Below are 18,307 nucleotides of genomic sequence, written 5' to 3'. Positions count from 1 at the left end.
AAAAACTATACCCATACCATAATTCCTCTTTTTACCATTAAAAGGAGATTGGCTGTGATCATTGACCAATTATAAGCAATCCCATATAAATGAAAACAAAGGTTATAAACAAGATGGGAATTAGGACGTCGCTCATTCCAAACTGCTTCGTGCTGGAAGGAAGGGGGCGCCATTCATACCATGGGGATCATGACAAAACTCAGAAACCTGTAGAGGTCCTTATTTTCGTGGTCTGTAAAGCTGCGTTATTTTAGCTGTTTCAATTGTTGGAACACCTGGTCCACCGCTTCCGGGGGTCTTCGTTCATCAAACCCCAGAAGCCTGGAAGGAATCCTCAGCTTTTCATTTTCTGTAGAAACATAAATAAAAACTCCTTTCCCAAGTAAAATATCCTTATACTTAAATTTTGAAGTCAAGGCATTTTCAAAAGATAGAAGTTGAATTAATTTAGCCGTATTTATAATCAAGTGTACTTCAGCAGTTGTTCCTTCCTGAGCAATCAAAAAACTGAAAAACACAATAGCATACAGTATCCAGACTCTCTGTGTATTTTCCATCTTTACGTGGCTTATTTATTTATCTATTATTACTTTATTTATTTTACTTTTATGAAACTTGGGAAGGAAAGGGTGTATTTCAGGTTGTAGCTTCTATTCCACCAAGGAAGGAGTCCAGGGCAGGCAGGAACTGAAGTAGAGCTTATGGAGGAATGCTGATTACTGGCTTGCTCCCTCTGGCTTGCTCAGCTACATGGTTTGATTGACTCAAGGGAGGGGTATAGTGCGTGTGTGTTTATGCGTGCATACATGCCTCTAAATGTATCAGAGAGCAATCATTCCAAAGAGGAACTTTGGAATTGCTGTCAAGGAAAAGCTCTTGCTTCCCACTGATGAAAATGGTGATCTTTTTGCTTTCTGGAATAGCAGGAATGAGCTGTTGCTAATATGATGTAGCCACATCTGTTTGAGGAAGGAGGGTGTTTTCAGGCCAGGCTTGTACTGGCAGTTCTCTGCTTCCTTTGTTATAGGAAAGGTTGGAAGGGTGTGGTCTCTGCTTATTGGAAGGAACTCATTTCTGAGGACTTACATGTCACTTCCCTGTGAAGTCTTTGAAGCAGAATTACTTGTTATTTTCTTTTCCATCACAGCCTTTGAACAGCATGCAAAATTATATTTTGTCATTTATTTCTTCTGTCATTTTATAGTTCATTGTATATTTCTACTTCTGGAGAACAGAATGCCATTTTCTGTTATACTTTCTAGCTTGAAAAATTCTAACTATAGAGAGAAGTTGGAGGAGCAGAAGAAATGTAGCACCACACCCATTACTTTTATTCAAATTCACTATGCTGTTACATTTTCTTTATGTTGATAGGTATATATTTCTCTAAGCCATTTATACGTGTGAGCTATCTTGAAATGTTTTCCTGAGCTACCGTAACAGAACTTCTCAAAAACAAGGACAAACTATTAGTAGCTGTCATACCAGCTGACACTTGGGAAGATGGTAAGTCTCTAATGACACCCAGTGAACATTCTGTATTATTTCCCCAACTGAGAGCAACCATGTCTCCCTTCCTCTTTGTATCTCAGTGTTGAACATCACACTGTGAAGAACTGTGAGGTTTCCTCTCCTGGTCTGCCAATGTTACCGAGTTTCATCTCATGGTGGAATTCAGCTTTTCCATCAATTCTGAGACTTGTTTCTTTAGGTTGTTTTAACTTCTGTGTTGTCTCCTTTTTCTCTTTTCTCCATTGTTGTGCTGCTATGGTGGCTTAGGTACTTTTCCACTGCTGTGATTAAACACTTACAGAAGGAAGACTTTATTTTGTGCTTATGGTCCATTGCTGTCACGATGAAGAGTATAGCAGGAACAGTCATGGAGCTTGAAGCTGAGAGCTAAAGATTGCTATCCCAAACAACAATAGGAAGCAGATGAAGTGAACTCAAAATGGCAAGAATTTTTAGATGCTCAAGACCTGCCTACAGTAACATACGTTCTCCAGCAAGTCCACAGCTTCTAAGCCTTCTGGCACAATATCACCAAGTAGGCATGCATTATTCAAATTAGGTCCTACTTAACTCTAAGAGCTCCAGCATCCCCAGTGAGGCCCTGTTCACCTCTGAGAGCTCCAGCATCCCCAGTGAGGCCCTGTTCACCTCTGAGAGCTGCAGCATCCCTGGTGAGGCCTTGTTAACCTCTGAGAGCTCCAGCATCCCCAGTGAGAACCTGTAACCTCTGAGAGCTCCAGCACCCCCAGTGAGAACCTGTAACCTCTGAGAACTCCAGCATCCCCAGTGAGGACCTGTTCACCTCTGAGAGCTCCAGCATCCCTGGTGAGGACCTGTTCACCTCTGAGAGCTCCATCATCCCCAGTGAGAACCTGTTCACCTCTGAGAGCTCCAGCATCCCCAGTGAGAACCTGTAACCTCTGAGAGCTCCAGCATCCCTGGTGAGGACCTGTTCGCCTCTGAGAGCTCCAGCATCCCCAGTAATAACCTGTTCACTTCTGAGAGCTCCATCATCCCTAGTGAGGCCTTGTTAACCTCTGAGAGCTCCATCATCCCCAGTGAGGCCCTGTTCACTTCTGAGAGCTCCATCATCCCTAGTGAGAACCTGTAACCTCTGAGAGCCCCAGCATCCCCAGTGAGGACCTGTTCGCCTCTGAGAGCTCCATCATCCCCAGTGAGGACCTGTTCACCTCTGAGAGCTCCAGCATCCCCAGTGAGGCAATGCTATGGAGGCTGTGATGGTAGGGCTGATCCTAATTTGCGTTTTGATTTTTCATCCAGTGCATTAGTACAGAGGTTTTCTTATCTTGTTTTCTTGTCTGCCTCCAGGCTATGTTTCACACTGAAGCATTTTCATTGTGAAAATCAAAGCAACGCAGATTGGGTATTCATGCCTCACCCCCATTTTCAGCTCTAGTTGAAGTGCTGGCGGAGATGCAATTTCAGCTAAATTTAGATGTGTGAGTTATGAATGAATTTTCTCTCCCTAGAATTCCCTGTTCTCATTAGTGGGAATGACAGAGTACAATTTAATAAATAAAATGACCAAAGAACCTAAAGTTTGTGTCTACATAAGAAATACTTATTATATAGAGTAGGATCTATCATTATTCAGAGATGACTTCCCACATAAATGCCCACAGCTAAATCTGTTCTTGAGTGAGGACCCCAGCCTCTTACACAGCAACTATGTCACATTTCCACAACTTGGTACAGAGTGTTTTAATGACTACATGCAATATATATTAGAAGTATTGATTGATCACTGGACGTTCTGAGCTATGTTATTTAGAAAAGACTGTGCTCTAGCTTCTGTGATAAATGATTCAGTCGTTGACCCCAAAACTCTTACCTGAACTTTTTAGACACAAGCACCAGGACTAAAGTACTGGTTATAAAATACCTGGGACTCTCCTGGAGGAAACAGTCCATACTTGAACAAATTAGTCATTGTTGACACTTAGTCAGTGGAAAAAAAGACAAAGATGAATTCCTAAAATGGTTAAAAAATAATAATAGCAATGGGTAGAGAATACAGAGTCAAAAGCTATTCTTCAAACACAAAAATCACACCTGCTTGGGTTTCATCCTAGCTCCCCAAACAAACACACAGAAACCCGCAAAGCAAAACCAGCATTTATTGTCATAGTAGATATGTATTGAAGAACACATCTGACCATCTTTAGTGCATTCTACAGAGTTACAGAATAGGGAACTAGTAGGTTGTCAACTGTGCAGCTTCCTCTCTTGTATCAGGGTCTGAAAACTAGAATGGTTTATCACCTCTTCCTCAGTGTAAGAAACAGTAAATATAGATTTTCTACCAAACACTTATAAAACTTGTGTTTCTACCAAGGAATTCACATCTTTTTATCTTATCTACCTTGTATGCAAATATTTTATTCCCCACCACACACTTCGCTGATAAAATCCTTCGTTTATAGCAATTCCACACTACATTCTCAGATTTAAATGGACGACACCTTTCCTCTTCCATTCTTTCTTATGCACTAGTTCTTCTAAGACTAGCCAGCTAAGCCAGGTGGTAGTGGTGGTGGCAGCACATGCCTGCCTTTACTTCCAGCAGGCAGACAGGTCTCTATGAGTTTGAGGCCAGCCTGTCTTGAAAAACTAACCACCAAACAAACAAACGACCGAATTACCAACCAACCAAACAAACAAAAAGACTAGAGAAAGGTTGAGAGTGGACCTTATCCAATGTGGAAAGACATAGTGACCTCCTTGGTAGAGGCACACTTCCTTCAGAACACCCACTCTTGGTCAATAGTGAAGTTTTGCCTTCTTGGGGCACTTCAGTTGTAGCAATGGCCTCTTTCTTTGTGACCCCAAACTTACTTCTATTTTTTTGTTTTTTGGAGACAGAATTCTCTGTGTAACAGTTCTGGCTACCCTGGAACTTGCTTTGTAGACCAGGTTGGCCTTGAACTCACTGAGATCCTCCTGCCTCTGCCTCCCAAGTGCTGGGATTAAAGGTGTGCGCCACAATGCCTGGCTCCCCAAACTTACTTCAAACACTTGGTGTCTAGTAGGGAAAAGCCTGGCTTCTAGCACATGGTTATATACAGTTTATTCAACAGGTCGTCAGTCTTGTGTGGCTAGGATCCCAAGCTCCCAGAGTCAGTTAGGACCCAGGAAGCATGTATCTAAGGGCTCAGCTCATTCTAAAAATTCTCTCCAATGAAAATGTGCACTGACACTCCAGAACACAGCCTAACAAGGGCACAAATGGTGTGAGAAGCATTTCTGCCAGACTGTGTGTTGTAATACAAATAAATAAAAGACCTAGAGACTGGCATTGGAGTGTATGCTTCAAACTGAAGATCAGAAAAGCAAAGCAGCCAGTCACTAGCCCTCACCTCAAGCTCAGGCTAAAAGAAGTGATCCATGCAGGAGCTCTTCACCAAATCTCAAACTGCTGCCTCTCCTCAGTGTGGCTGGAGAACAAATACCTCTCTGAGACAACATTGCTTTTGTTTTATATACTTCTCTAATGTTGGGATTAAAGTTGTGAGCTATAATTCTCTTTTAGGCTGATTCATGCTTCTGTAGATGTGACATTCTTCTTTCTCTTAATCCTGAGTCCTAGGATTAAAGGTGTGTGCCACCACCTCCTAGCTTCTGGCTGCTAGGATTAAAGGATTAAAGGTGTGTTCCTGATTTCTATGGCTTGTAGCTGGCTTTGCTTCTCTGAATTCTTGGCAAGCTTTAATAAATCATAGACAATATCTCACCATACTGTGCTTCGGTAGTTCTCGTGATAACATCTCCTGTTTCTTTCTTGTAGCCATGATGCTAAACTTTGACAGAGACAGAGCCTGCCTCAGACCAGATGGGTGTGGTCCAGGGACTTCAGGGTTACTCAGCTGTCAGGAAAAGCCATAGTGGCACTGGAGTCTGTTGTCTTTTACCTTTGGAAATTAAGGGTGCTGTCACACAGAAGAGTAAGCAGAGCTTTTAATAGGGAAAATTTAGGAAATATGAGAAAAATTTCACAGAGTTTTGAGGGGTCCCAAAAGATGGAAAAATCATTAATATATTTGTCTAGGGGTTTTTAAAAATAGGACTTCAGGATGGCAGAAACAGGTCAAAGACTGAGGTAATTTCTACTGATACTGGTTAATTCTTTGAATATATTGGTAACCAACATTTTGAGGGTGACACATTGTGTGCATTTTCTTCTTGCCCAACCATTGAGATGATCACACATAGTTCTCAGATTGTTCACTAAGTTAGGGATGGCTGTAGTCTGCCTCAGAACATCTCTGACCTCTGCTCTGATAGCTGTTGACCTTGGGGATAACAGACATCTGGTGACTGTTAGCCCTGGCTGGCATCACTGCTCTTAATTCTTTTAGGTGCCACTCATCTCAGACTTGTGCAGGGTCTAGAGCTGTTACCTGGACTAAGCTCTCTTTGTTCTCGTGTTGAATTTTACCATGGCAGGAAGCTAACTGCCATCACAGCTACCAGGATGTTGTGGACATTGTTGCTGACCTCTTAGCTAGCTCTTTGTAGAGCAATTTTGGTTAGGTCCCTTTCTGGAATAGGTGGATAATTTCCAGTAGCATCCTTACCAGTAATTTGGTCTTACCAATAATTAGTTGCATTCGAAGTAAGAATCTGTGAAACAGTAACTGCCCCTTGTATATATGTTCCTGAGGGGAGGGACTTCTGGGGACCCAGGCAGCCTGCAGATGCTGACTTTATCATCCCAGAATACTCAATCTTCTTCTTATCATCTCAGCTTGGATGTCTCATCTCTTAGCTTCAAACCTTTTATATCTTCTTATTTCTAGTGTACTGAACCTCACTGTTTCTTTGGTGGTGGTGCTTTGTTCTTTTAATTTTTGTGTGTGGCATATGCAGATAAGTGTGTGGGCATGCATGCCTGCTTGTGTGCATATGGCCATAAGAATAGGCTGCCTGTGTCTTCCATCACTCCCTGCTTTATTGTCTAGTCAGGGTTTCTCACTGAATGTAGGAACACTCTATTTAGACTAGGCTGGTTGGCCACCAATCTGTAGGGATCTGCCTGTTTCCAAATCAAAGTCTGGTCATCATGCTTACAAAACTAGCACATTTATTGGTAGTGCCATTTCCCTAACTCCCAGCCATCATAGCTTTAACCCTAATGTTCCTTTTAACTCAATGTCCATTCATGTCATATGCCATGGGGTAAGGATTTGAGTAGAATTATGGGTTCATCTTGCATGTAGCCATGATGCTAACCTTTGACAGAGACAGAGCCTTTCTCAGGCCAGATGAGTGTGTACTCAAATGTCACTAAAAGCTAACCTGAGATAGCAGTCCTGGAGTAACTATCCACTCTTGTGTAATTGCATCTTGATAACATGGCTTAGTCATTATGCACAAAATAGTTGGGGCATCAGGCTTTGCTTTGTGCCCTAATCTTGGTTCAGAGTGTGTATTACTGACTAACTGTAGATCTTTGGGAAACCCAGTCCATATGTCATTCTTGCTTAGTTGTCACTACTAAAAGAGACTCTTAGTGCCTCTCCATTTCATTCTGTCTCTGAGCATGCTTTCACTTGTACACTGGACCTCTCCACTCTTTCTCTTAAGTTCCCCTTGCCCTCTGTGGCCATGGACTGACTTCCTTGCTGTTTGAACCATGGGCGTGGTTTTTGGCCTTTTTTCCCCCATTCTTCTCTTCCAGGCAGCTGCTGAGATTTACAGCTTGCCTGTTCTACGTTATTTTTTAAAAAAATTATCCTTGAGGGGGAAGAAAAAATTTGAGAGCAAGAATCTTGGAACTCAAGTTCAAGGTTACTGGCTGTTATTTCCCCATCTCTCTTCTGTGAGAACTCATGATACACTTTTAATTCCCAAGAAAGAGGAAATCTGGATTGTTTCGTGAAGCACCGTGATAGGGACACAATACAAGATGTAGTAAGGTCTGAAGAGAGCCATAAAAATAAAATATTTCATATGAGTTCTGTTTGGAGTGCTGTGTCCTTTTTAAAGCTCTCTGTGCACCTTGACAAACACTCTGATCTTTGACAGGGCTGATGATTCCTTCGGTCTTTCTCATCTTTTAAAGCACATTCTTTAGACATTTGATAAAGTAAGGAGCACAGTTGTAAATGTTGTGTGCCTTCCAGTGTGGCTGTTTCTCCCCTATGGCTCAGTGTTGCAGAGAAGGTATGCTGTGTATGCTATGTGTGGTACAATATTATTTTAACTAGGCAAAGATGTGTTGCTTTGTTTATGTTGTGGGATGCTACTTTAACTCTGAAAAAGGTTGTTACTTTTGTTTATGCTGTAATTGTTTAACTATGTAAAGATGTGCTGCTGTTTCACCTTGCCTGCCTAAGGCACCATATTGGTCTAATAAAAAAAGCTGATCAACCAATAGCTAGGCAGGAGAGGGATAGGCAGGGTTGACAGGCAGAAAAAATAAGTAGGAGGAGAAATATAGGCTCAGGAAAGAAGAAAAGAAGAAGAACAAGAACAACAACAAGAAGAACAACAAGAAAAACAAGAACAAGAAGAACAAGAACAAGAAGAACAAGACGAGAAAGAGGGAGAAAGAGAGGGAGACACCTGTGGTCAGCCAAGCAGACATGGAGTAGGGCACACAGAAAGTAAGGTTAAAAAGCCCCAGGGCAAAATGTAAATGAAGAGAAACAGGTTAATTTAAGTTAAAGAAAAAAGTTGGCCAGATATGAGCATAAGCTAAGGCCATGCGTTCATAACTAATAATAAGTCTCTGTGTCATAATTTGGGAACTGGTTGGTGGCTTCAAAGAAAAAAAACCTGCTATAGCCATTGTCGTCCGCAGAGCTGTTCCTCACCTATGGCTCAGTGTCGCACAGGAGGTCAGCAGGGAGCAGAGGACTGGTTTCAGAACAGAGCTAGAGTTTCTTCTTCTAGTCAAATTTATTTCTGAACAAAAATGATTTAAATATTTGTCTGCTCTACTTTGGAAGCTATCCATGAAATAGTCTGATTATATTTTCCATGTACAATATTAATATGACATAAGAAGGAGGGTCATGAGAAGTAGGAGCTTAGAAACATGGTCCAGAGTCAGATCAGCAGTCATAAAATATTAGCGTCTTGTGACAGTTTTGAGGCAAGAGCTATGGCATAGTAAACTACAAGAGGAAGAGGTTTGAAAAGTGCAAGTTGTTCATACAAGCTGCAGTGAAAACTGAGCTTGTGGGGAGGAAAATTAACTGCAGATTCTGAAGCACTGAGGAAGATTAAGAAGACATTTGTAGCTGGGTATAAAATAGAAAAGCTAAACAGATAAGAGGAGTGCTCTTGGCAATGACATTAGAACAGATGCCCCCTCCTCAGAAACCCTTGAAGAGCATATGTAGGGCACTGCTGATCTTTCATCTAATAACACTTCTGATGTAGCAAACTATAGTAGGTTAAATTGTAAGTAAGGTTGCTTTCTAATAAGAAGCATCCACCTTGGAGATCACCCAGCCTACTCCTTACACAAGGAGTCAAAGATGAAGTCACCAAGTCACATGGGCAAGTTCAGGGACAGTATGGGAGAGGACCACTATCTTTCATGGACTGGACCTTACTGATTTTAAATTAATAGATATATCTGTGAACCTACTTTTCAACAAAAAATTATTGAGAACTGTTCTATAACCTAAATGTGGAAAATTTAATATGACTCTACATGCCTACAAGTCAAATCTTGTAAACATTGAGAAAAACAACATATGAATATACTCTTTGCAAATAGTTCATAGCTTCTTATTTAAATAGGAACACTCTTACTCAGACTTCCAAAATAGGCCTTTAAAGATAAAACTATTGAAGACATTGAAGCATAGTACCACAATGACAAATTAATACTTCTGCTAACATATGAAGAATAGTGAAACTTGGGAGAAGAATGAGAAATATGGTTCAATGTAAATGATTTCACCTGCTGTCATAGAAATTTATGTATTTCTCCATTCCACAAGTGCTGCTGTATTTCTAAAATGATGATCCTTTCCTTCTGAGCAGACATAAGCCTGATGTGGAAGCCAGGGGCAGAATTGCAAGTAGTTCCAAAGTTTATTGGGGACTGCAGAGAGATCTTTATTGATGAAAAGGGAAAGGAATGAACTCAATCTTTACTGGGTCTGTGGTCCTTCTGCTGACACACCTAGGATTTTGGAAATAAACCTGACCAGAAGGCTTGGTATGCTATTCAATGATAGGCTACTTGTCCAGCATATACAAGGCCTCCAGTTATATTATCTAGCAATCCAGACACATGGGCACAAAGGAACACAGGAACACATACATACAGACACCACACACGCAGAGACATATACACACATAGACACACAGACACAAACACGCGCGCGCACACACACACACACACACACACACACACACACACAGAGGCACACTCACAGCTTGCTTGGGAAGTAAACTATTCATCAAGTATCAAAGTATATTGCAAGGAAATCCCTGACCCTCACCCTTCCCTCCATACATACCTCTGTGGTACTAATTTTCAGTTGACTCCCAAGGTGAGCAAAGTGGAGTGCCCTCCTCTTGACCTAAGGTCCACTGTGCCAGTTTCTTTTTTTCTTTTTCTTTTTTCTTTTTTTTTCTTTTTTTTTTTTTTGGTTTTACGAGACAGGGTTTCTCTGTATTGTTTTGGAGGCTGTCTGTCCAACCTGGCCTCGAACTCACAGAGATCCGCCCGCCTCTGCCTCCCGAGTGCTGGGATTAAAGGCGTGCCAACCACCGCCCAGCCCGTGCCAGTTTCTTTAGTCTATGGGTTATTAACAGACAGGCCTGTAGCAGACTTCCATGTCACATCCAGACTGACTTCTCTCTTGAACCTTGAACTTCAACCATCACTTTGAACACAAGCCCATTCTAGTTTGATGGTCTCAAGAAGCATAAGGACTTTCTGAATAGTGTTGTGCTGAGACAGTTGAGTTCAGCTTAGGATACACTACAGATTCAAGTCCAGAAAAAGGATCCATTCCAACCACAGTTACCATTCAGCTCATACCAGGTTCAAAAACACTAAATGCTGCTGCCAAATGATCCTGAAGTATGTAGTTGTTACACAGCAACAACTAACTTATACAGGCTGTATCTGCCTTCTTTACTCTCAGCTGGCTGCTTAATTGACTCTAGAATGTAGAATTGTGTATACTTTAACTCAAGCATGAGCCTCCCAAACTTGGTTGTTTTCATTGATTTCAAGTAATAAAATTTGAGAGGCATCAGGCTAGGATCCAGAAAACCCACTATGAGTTCCCACTTTGCACAAACTGTGTGCCTTTAGCTAGCTTCTTAAACTTTTATTAGGTTTCTGGGTTGCTGAAATGAGCTTAACTATTTGCATCAGCCAGATTAGGATAACTAGTTAGCGCCACACAGGGAAGATGCTGGTCTATAGAAGGCTCATGTACTGTGAGCTGCACACCCAAACACGTATGCTGAATCTCAACTCATGCCCCTGTGAATGTAACATTATGGTCACTGCAGTTAAGATTAGGTAACCCCTATTCCACTGACTAGTATCCTCCTAATTAGAGAGACAATTAGATGTACATGATGAGGAAGGCCAGGAGCAGAGAGACTAAAGGGTCACTGACAGTGACAGCAAACCAGAAGAGGCGATTTATCGCCCCTGTCGCCTTCAGAGGGAGCTGGGCTCTAGCAACATGGGCATGTTCAGCTCTGAACTTCTAGAACCGTGAGGGAAGACTGTTCATGGCTTCATTCTGCTTGAGACACAGCTATCTCAGTCTTAGGAGCCACCACAGCCTCCTTGCTAGCCCTCAAGTTAAACAGGGGTTCTCAGAGTAAATCTGGAGCTGGTATTTGTGAGTCAGCTTTGGCGGCACCAGACACTGAGGGCGAGTCCATCGTGTAATGTAATTAAAACTGTGGAATTTGAGGATGGAAGTGGGCTCATGGAAGTGTATTTTCTGAAAAAGTAAAGGTCACAGAATGCTACATATTTAAAGAAACAAAATATTGAAAAATTGATAGTCACTTATACTTGTTAAGTTGAAAGTGCTATCCTTTGAGTTTTTACAACCTTGACTGTTTAATCTCTTGGTCAAGCAATAATGAGACTATTGCAGTCAGATTGAGTCAGACCAGGGAACCTTTACTTTGAAAAAGGGAGGGGCAGGGGAGAGATAGCTCAGCTGGCAAAGTTCTTGCTGTGCAAGCATGAGGACATGAGTTCAACCCCTCGCACCATATATAAAAGTCATGCTTGCTGGTGCCCATCTGAACTCCAGTTCCAGGAAGGCAGGGAGAGGCAGATTCTGGGGCTCTTGGACCATAGAACAGCAGGTAAGGTTAAGGACTGGCTTATGTGTGACCCTTACAAAAACTCAATCAACCATAGCCAATCAATTAGGGAAGGGTTAGAGAAAGACAAGGAGTACCTGGTGACAGAACTGGTGGGGTGGGGCTCTCAAGGCAAAGCCAGGAGGCAGTACAGAAATCCCAGGCAGGATTAAGGTTAGGACCAGGGCAGGCTCTTTCCAGAGGGGACCTATATGAGGCAGACCCAGACCCGAGCCTTTCCATCATCCTGTCCTCCCTGCTCTGGCTGGTACAGATTAAGTTAACATACCCTGTGTCTGTCTGCTTCCAAACAATTCTTGAGAAAAATTACTTACTTAATAAAATAACTTTTGGGGGCTGGAGAGATGGCTCAGAGGTTGAGAACACTGGCTGCTCTTCCAGAGGTCTTGAATTCAATTCCCAGTAACCACATGGTGGCTCACAGCCATCTATAATAAGATCTAGTGCCCTCTTATGACATGCAGGCAGAACACTATATAAATAATAAATAAATCGTAGAAAAAGAAAATAACTTTTGGCCATATAAAGTACCTGATAAGAGAGAGATAATTTATTTTAACTGTAGTATTCAATTTCATGATACCATGATGAGATACAAAGAAAAAATCCCCATTTCACTTCCACAGAATAATTTCAGATGTCTCTGAATGTTGTGTTTCTCTTTTATGAGGGTTCCAAGGTTGTCTGGTTTTTATGTTTCCTCAGTAAGATGCAAGTGAGGTTTGATGTTCTCAAGAAAAAATTACAGCATATTAAAAGAATGTGTCCAGATAACCTGGAACCCAGGGGGACAGTCGTAAAGTCAGAAGTGTTGCATGCATAGTTCATTTTCCAGTTTGGATTGGGATGTGGGACACGAGTAAAATAACAAATGGTTAATTAACTGGCTGAGGACAAATAGTTGTATGCTTTTTAAATGATTTGTTAGCGCTATTTAATTAAGAAAATCGACAAGTCGGCTAGAAACTGATAATTAGTTGAATAATGGTTGATACAGATCCTTTCTAAAAACAGAAGTTGAGAAAGAGAATAAAACCATCCGAAAGTAGCAAATGTTCTTTGAGATGAGTGAGGTGTACGGGAGTGAGACTCTATGCACGAAGAATGAGTAGCTATTTGAATTTGGCCGAAATAAATGCTGAGCTAGATGATTTAGAATCCCCTGGTTCCCTGTCACCTCACTGATGCAATTTCCCACTGACCTGGAATAACCAGGTGATTGCTCTGCCTCATTTCCTGGACTCATGCAGAAAAACATGGGGTGTGATGATTTCTGACTCATGCCGAGGAATGAAAGTGAAACAGGGCAGTTACCTTCAGAACATAGACCTGAGCTTCTGGAAACCATAGACAGCACTTAATGACTATGTTCTTGGTGCCAGTAATGGAGTATGACATGGACACCTGCCCTGGGTTTTAGGCGGTGAAATGTTTGGGGTACAGTTACCTGCATGGTTGGATAATGAACACTACTGCTAATTTAATTTAGTCACGCTTGGCTTAAGCAATTGTTAGCCAGAAGCATGGGGAGGAAAGGCTGGATATTAAGGGTCCATTGGGATTAATTAACTGAGGTTCCTTTCAATACTGGGACTATATAGATTATGAAATCTAAAAACTTTATCTTCATACACACCAGGCCACCCCAGCTTCACTAGGCACTCCACAGCCTCTGGAGCTAAGATAACACTCCTTATCACAATGAAAACACTCATGGGTCTTAGCAGTTTCATAGGGAAATGTAGTTGGAAGCAACAAAAGGCAAGAAATTGGAAATTCCATATGGCTGAAGGCTGAAGATTAGCCTGAGGTACAGACAGTGGAGTAGAAACCATGTTTGAGGGAATGGGGAGTTAGAATTACTGAGATAGAAGTTCCAGTAAAGCTTGTCCACTTAACCAAGTTCAAGGTTTCTTTATGATGGGACTCTACATCCTCCAGAGTAAGAGGCTAATACCCCTTTGGGACAGGGAAGCCAGGCTATCAGTGGACTAGCTCCAAATATGTCCCCAGTGAACTGTCTATAGAAGCTACATCACCAGTGACTATTGACAACAAAAAGTGTCTGGCAACACTGCCTCTGTGTCTGTTCACTGGACCATAGCCATCCCAAGGCACCATTCCTACCACTGCTCCTGAAACTGATCCTGACACCCTGGTCCTGGCTAGGATTATCTCAGCTACTCCACACAAACCCACAGACCACATTAATTGTCTCCAGGAGTCAGCTTCACTAAGATGAGCCTGACTAGCAACAAGCAAAGACTGAATATATACTGGAGCAGTGTACGTGTTAGAAGTATTAAGACAGTTGTCATTCTTAAGGTGCCAGATCCCACAGCCTGAAATCAGGCCATGCCTCCTGCAGATCTCATCCTAGGACAGAGAATTAAGAAGCTGTCTGCACTGTGGCTTAACAGCAACCTCTAATTTATATCCCCAACTAGTGTCTGACTTTTGCATGCTCTTTGTCAGGTGTGCTGTGTTAAACTAAATCATGTGGTGTAGAACTGCCTACCACTCCCTAAAAGCTTACAAAAGCCTTAGTTTTTGTTCTTGGGATTGTTTTGGGGATTCTCCCAAAGAAGCCCATTTGCCCACTTTGCTGCCATCGCTCATTTCTTCATTCCCACAACACTGTAGTCTCTGGGGCTTCATAGGGACACAGGTATAATGCAAAGAGATCCCCTGCAGCTGGGCAAAAAACCAGTGTTGATGTTTTAGTGGAGAGGGGCACTGCTGGGTCCCTTCCCTAAACAGCTGCAACAAATGTAATTTCTAGTGAAAGCAATCCTCCAGGAAGACTAGAAACAAACAAGCAGTTAACCAGTAGAGTTAGCAACTTTAAAGAGGAGTCAAAACTGGAAGTTAGCCTCTTCAGGTATACCAAGGAACACACAGAACGTGAAACAGCTCACTCCTGACCTTGCAACTCCCCTGTGCTGGAAACCAAAAGCACCGAGAGAGTGGAAATATTTGAGAAATAATTCAGAATCCTACCTTTAAAAAGAATTAATGACCATATAGGAACCTCAAATAAAAACAAAACTAAGGAAATATGTACAAGAACTGGACAAGAAAGTCTCAAAAATGAACAAAACAGGAAATTGGAGAAGAAAAATCATAAATACAGATGAAAAATTAGGTAAGGAAATTGAAACACTGAAAAAGAACCAAACAGAAACATAGAAATAAAAATAAAAATGGTGCGTCCTATATAAACCTTGGCAGAGAACATCACTAACAGATGGAATCAAGCAGAAGAGGGACTTTTCTGCAACACAGAGAAAAATAACAGTATTACCAATACATCAAAGAGCTCTGGGATATAAGCAGAATCCATGGGTAGAAGACCGAGCAAGGATAAAATGAAAGGGAAATGGACAAATACTTAATGAAAACTTGACAGAAAGTATCCCTGGTAGGGGATGTCTTTCTGTATACATGTTTTTCTTATTGGTTGATGAATAAAACTGATTGGTCAATAATCAGGCAGGAAGCATAGGTAGGACTACCAGACCAGGAAAAGGCTGGGGAGAAGAAGGCAGAGGGAGGCTGCCAAGAGACGCCATGCTGCCAAAAGAGTTACATGCCGGATTACAGATAAGCCACAGCCTCATGGTAGATTAATACAAATGGGTTAATAATTAAGACAGAGCTAGCCAGTAAGAAGCCTGAGCCATTGGCCAAACATTTTATACTTACTGTAAGTCTTTGTGTGTTTCTTTGGGGCAAAGCCGCTGTGGGACTAGGCAGGACAGAAACCTCCATCTTTGTATCCCAAGCCTGAGAAAGAAGTTGACATTAAAACTCAGGAGGCGTTGGGGACAGCAGTTAGGTTAGACTAGAATATACTTGCCATGACCGGTATCAAGATGTCAACGGCACAGAGCAATGACACAACACAAAAACCTGCAAAAAGCAAACAAAAACATTCCAACACACATACAAGTGCAGGAATAGCAGAGTAGTTTCAGATCTTTCACCAGCATCCTTAAAAGCAAGAAAAGAATAAAATGATATATCTCAAGCCCAGAAAACAAGTGACTGCCAACCAAGATCGACAAAGACGGCATATTAGTTCCTTCCCTTATGGCTGAGGAATTTGCCTTACAAAATCAACTCCATAAAGGAAGGGTTTACTTTGCCTCACAGCTCCAAAGTACATTGCATTGTGGGAGGAGGGAGTCATGGCAGGAACTCCAGGAAGTGGGTTGCTTTGCATCCTTAGTCAGGAGGCAGAGATTGACGAGGGATGATGCTCGACTTGCTTTTTCCTCCTTATTAAATCTAGGACTTCAGTCCATGGAGTGGTACCACCTACCCTTAGGGTAGGTCTTCCCCAGTCAAAAAACCTAATATAGTCTTTTACAGACAGATTTAAGGAGGTTATCCTAAATCTTACCAAGTTAAAAATTGTCATGACAAAAAAAGGTTTTCTTTCAAAATCGATAGTTGTTTTATAACAAACACAAATTAAGGCAAATTATAACATACAGGCCAGCATTGCAGAAAATTCTTAGGGGAGAAATACACACAGTGGGAGAAGTAAGGCACCTGCTCCATGAGAACATATGAAAGAATACATTCCATGAAAGGCGAATTGATGGACAAAAAGAACTGTGAATTAATCAATTGTGTATAATACAGTAAACTCCCTCAATAATAATGCGGCCTACCAGAATCATTGAACAAAATCTTAGGAAATAACAAGTCACTTCCAGTAATAACTTTAAGTGTAAATAACTTCATATTAACCAATGAAGACACAAAAAACTGACTGGCTTAAAAGTAAAGAACCGTGCCAGGCATCGGTGGCGCACACCTTTAATCCCAGCACTCGGGAGGCAGAGGCAGGTGGATCTTTGAGAGTTCGAGGCCAGCCTGGTCTACAAGAGCAAGTTCCAGGACAGCCTCCAAAATAATACAGAGAAACCCTGTCTCGAAAAACCAACCCCCCCCAAAAAGTAAAGAACCATAAGTGACAGTGTCCCTCATCCCACCTGAGTTCATGGTGTACATCGCATCAGCCATGATTCAGGCCAAGAGTATTTGGATATTTCTCTGGCAATGTGCTGTAGATAAGGTTAACCTCCTGAGACTCTGAGACTCTGAGTACAGCAGGTGACTCTCTGTAACGTGGTGGCCTTGACCAGTGTGCTGAAGGTCCTGAGAACAAGGCCGGTGGCTTCCAAAAGAACCTCAGACCGGCAGAAATCCTCCTCAGGTTAGTCTACTCTGGTTTCCCCACAGAAGAGTCTGCTTAGCACTTCTGGAGTGGTTTTCAGTTTCTTGAGACCTATCCATTCAGTCGTAAGGGTGCATTTAACTGCCAAGGCTGCTAAAAGAGTGTGCGGTGGTCTCAAGAAGTCTATTTTGCTGATCTGATGCTTAAAATGCAAACAACAAGGCTACTTGCAATTGTTAGTAGCAAGGAATCTAAAATCTATGCTTTTCCTGGGTAGGTAGGATGATACAAGAACTGATAGGCTGTTGTTTCTAAGAAACACAATTAGAAAACTCAACTGAGTGTCAGAATAGAAATGAAACTATCAAGGACACAAAAGCCTCAAAGAAGCAGACATAAACTTTTTAGTTTGTTTTTTGTTTTTTGGAGACAGGGTTTCTCTGTGGCTTTGGAGGCTATCCTGGAACTAGCTCTTGTAGACCAGGCTGGTCTTGAACTCACAGAGATCTGCCTGCCTCTGCTTCCCGAGTGCTGGGATTAAAGGTATGCGCCACTGCTGCCCAGTGACATTTTATATCTGATAAAGTGGACTTTAAGACAAAACTAGTCATAAAAGGTAATGAAGGCCTCAACATACTGATAGAAGCTATAAGCTCTAGGCAGAAAATATTGGATCTTTCAATTTCATAAAACAAGCAGCAGCATAAAATTATATGCAGGTCCTCATACAATAGCAGAAGACTACAGGACTGAGAGTCTACAGGATTAGGGGCAGTGAGGGAATAAAGAAAAGACAGACACCTGTACAGAAAAAGCTGGGGTCAGGTGGGCATGCACACTTTGATGGAGCGACACCAACTGTGGTACATCCCGGAACCTCTCTGTGTTTATTATGTGCAGCCCATAAGGAGGAGTTAGCTAGCCTCTGTAGGTGAGCAGTCTCAGGCTGCAAACATCTGGGAGGGGGAAATGTGGTTGTTAGTCTCAACACACAGTGCAAACATTCACACTTGGAGCAGAGGAAGGCTTGCCATCTCTCCGAGCCTCACCTCTGGAGGAAGGCTTTGCACTCCCATGGGTCTGAGGCTTTGGACCTTGATATGGCTGTGCCCTTGTCAAGCAATAGACATTTGGGCTGGTGGCCATGTCATAGGAACAACAGGTGGCATTTGAATTCAGTTCAGCCCACCTGGAAGCAAGGCACTGATGGGTGAATCTCAGCTAGGCAAGCCCCAAGTGTGTCTTGCTACTGCTGTG

The sequence above is a fragment of the Mesocricetus auratus genome, unplaced genomic scaffold (genome assembly GCF_017639785.1).
Source record: "Mesocricetus auratus isolate SY011 unplaced genomic scaffold, BCM_Maur_2.0 Super-Scaffold_100006, whole genome shotgun sequence".
Classification (NCBI taxonomy): domain Eukaryota; kingdom Metazoa; phylum Chordata; class Mammalia; order Rodentia; family Cricetidae; genus Mesocricetus; species Mesocricetus auratus.
The sequence above is the reverse complement of the archived record's forward strand: the minus strand, read 5'-3'. Positions refer to the sequence as shown.